General features: G+C 35.4%; 1 pseudogene; it reads right to left on the reverse strand.

The window, feature by feature from the left end:
- Window positions 1-1,150: 1,150 nt before the first annotated feature.
- Window positions 1,151-1,945, reverse strand: LOC114890295 (annotated as a pseudogene).
- Window positions 1,946-3,021: the final 1,076 nt, after the last annotated feature.

Below are 3,021 nucleotides of genomic sequence, written 5' to 3' on the forward strand. Positions count from 1 at the left end.
AGTTTTAAAATATATTCTAGATATAAGTTCTTTTTCCAGATATGTGGTTTGCAAATGTTTTCTCCCAGTCTATGCTTATCTTTTCATACTTTTAAGAGGATCTTCTGCAGAGCAAAAGCTTTTAATTTTGATTAAGTCCAATTTATCATTTTATGGGTGATGCTTTTGGTCTAAGAACTTTTTACCAAGCCCTAGGTCTTGAAATTTTTCTTCTGTGTTATTATCTAAAAGTTTTATGGTTTTATGTTTTACATTTAAATCTATGGTCCATTTAAAGTTAATTGTAAAAGGTGTGAAGTTTAGGTTCTTTATTATTTTTACCCTCGAATATCCATTTGCTGTAGCACCGTTTGTTAGAAAGACTGTTCTTCTCCCATTGAATTGCTTTTGCAACTTTGTTAAAAATCAGTTGGCCCTACTTGTGTGGGCCTATTTCTGGGTTCTGTATTCTGTTCCACTGATCTATGGATCTATCCCTCTTGATTACTGTAGCCATATAATAAGTCTTAAAGATCAGGTAGAATAATTTCTCTCACTTTATTCTTTTTCAAAATTGTTTTAGTTATTCCACTTCCTTTGCTTTTCTATGTAAATTTTAGAATAAGCTTGTCCATGTCTTCAAAAAGTCTTGCTGGGATTTTTTTTTTTTTAAATAGCAAGTAAGTTTTTGTTAAATATTTTAAAAATACAGATTTTGTGGCAATTATAAATTAATTTCTAATATGATAATAAATTGATACTTTGAACCAAGAGAACAATATAACCAAAAATTCATTTCCTAATGCAAAGCAGGTACCCTATGTTTAGGGATAGTTCATATTAATGCATAATTTTGTTTTTAGAAAAAGATGATTGTTACAGTCAGGTATATAACCACTTAGTTACACATAAGCTCTATTGGTTAAAAATATATTCTTTTAGAAAATCCATTTTAAACATATTATACTTTTTTTCAGTGATTTTCTCCAAACTATGGTAGAAGTGTGCCTTGATGGACAGAACTCAGGAACTGGTTTGACCACACCTAGGTTATACTGATATCTACAATATAGGACTCCAAGGGAGAGTCCAGCTCCAACTTTTGAAGTAGGCCCAGTTCCGAATGTTTAACAATGAGGTGCTAACAGACGATAGTACTAATTATCAAAAATTAACAACTTTTAGGTATCTTTGTTTTGGGTTTCTGTGGTTTAGGCACATCCAAAATTTCTTCACAGTCCGTACTCATTCCCTTTGCCCAGCGACCAACTGTGACCATTCGATCTGAATTCTGACCATCTTTCTTAAAATGTTCCACAGAGCCACAAGGTCTGCAGCAACCAGCATCAGCATAGAGTCCTTTGGGATTATCAGGACAAGATCTGCACAGATGTCCCATTTCCCCACAAACAAAACATTTTACAAAAGGAAATTCACCAAAAGCTAGGTCTACTTTAGCCTTGCACTTGGTTATTTCATGCTCTGTGCATCCACACCGGTAACATATTCCAGTGCCTGTTTCTTGATTCTCAAGGGCAGCTGGGCAATCTGCAATCCCATGGCCAGGTTTTCTACAATGGAAACATACCATTGCATTTTTCTTTGCTGCTTGTCTTTTTAATCGTCTTCCTTCCTGGCGACTGTCTTTCTTTAAAGCAACTGCAATTTCTTCCCTGACTCCCTGACTGTCTGTTGCTATCATCTCCCCATTGTGAACCATCTGTGAGTTTGTCTTAGATATTCCATGAATCCATTCACATCTTCATTTAAATACTCCTTTTTCTTTTTATTCTTTTTGTGTTTTGCTTGGGGTGCATCATTTTTAAGGGACAGACTATTGGCTTCAAGTTGTTTACTCTTTGGTAGGTTTTGGCTTTTCCCCTCAAAGGACCCCTTCTTCATGTCCTCCCATGATGTTGCAGGGAAGGGTCTTTTGTTCTGTAGTAACTCGTGCCCACCTGGTCATGGCTTCATCAGATGTTTATCAGTCTGCTAGTGTTGGAGGGTCTCCTGCAGAGGCATGAGGTGGCTGTGGCTCATCGTGGGGACAAGGACACTGGCAGCAGAAGTTCTGGGAAGTACTGCTTGGCATGAGCCCTCCCAGAGTCCACCATTAGCTCCACCAAGGAGCCGGGTAGGCTCCAGTGTTGGGTCGCCCCAGGCCAAACAACCAACTGTCTTGCTGGGATTTTGATAGAAAATTTATTTTACCTGTGTATCGATTTGGGGAGAATTAACATATTTTATGTTGAGTCTTCCTATCCATGAGTGTAGTACGTCTCTCCATTTACTTAGATTTTCTTTGATTTCTTTCATCAGCATTTTGAAATTTTCAGCATGTAAGTGTTGTACATGTTTTGTTAGACGTACACCTAAGGGTTTTTTTTAGTGACTATAAATGGTTTTATATTTTAAATTTCAGTGTCTCTGTCCTCATTGCTAGTATACAGAAATACAATTGATTTTTGAATCTTGTATCCTACAATCTTGCTGAACTCACTTATTACTTCTAAGAATTTGTTTTTGTAGATTTCTTAGACTTTGTAATAATATACAATCATGTCATTTGCAGATAAGGAGACTTCTGTTTTTTCCTTTTCAATCTGTATGCCTTTTATTTCCTTTTCTTGCCTCATTGCCCTGACTAGACCTTCCAGTACTATGCTGAATAGCAGTGGTGAGAGTGGACATTTTTGCATTGTTCCGGGTCTTAGAAGAAAAGTATTCAGTCTCTCAACATTAAGTATCATGTTAGCTGTAGGTTAAAAAAAAAAAAAAATCTTTCTTATCAAGTTGAGGAGGTTCACCTCTATTCCTATTTTTTGGAGAGTTTTTTAAATCATGAATTTTGTCAAATTTTCTACATTTATTGACATGATCAAATGTTTTTCTCATTTATTTTAGTAATATGGTACATTACATTGATTGAATTTTTAATTTAAACCAATATTGCACTCTTGTGTTAAATCTACATGGTTGTGAAGTATTATCCTTTAAAATATGTCGTTAGATTTTGTATCTGAAATTTTGGTTTTTGTGCCT

This window comes from Monodon monoceros, unplaced genomic scaffold, assembly GCF_005190385.1.
Source record: "Monodon monoceros isolate NGI ecotype Baffin Bay Population unplaced genomic scaffold, NGI_Narwhal_1 Super_Scaffold_11, whole genome shotgun sequence".
NCBI lineage: Eukaryota > Metazoa > Chordata > Mammalia > Artiodactyla > Monodontidae > Monodon > Monodon monoceros.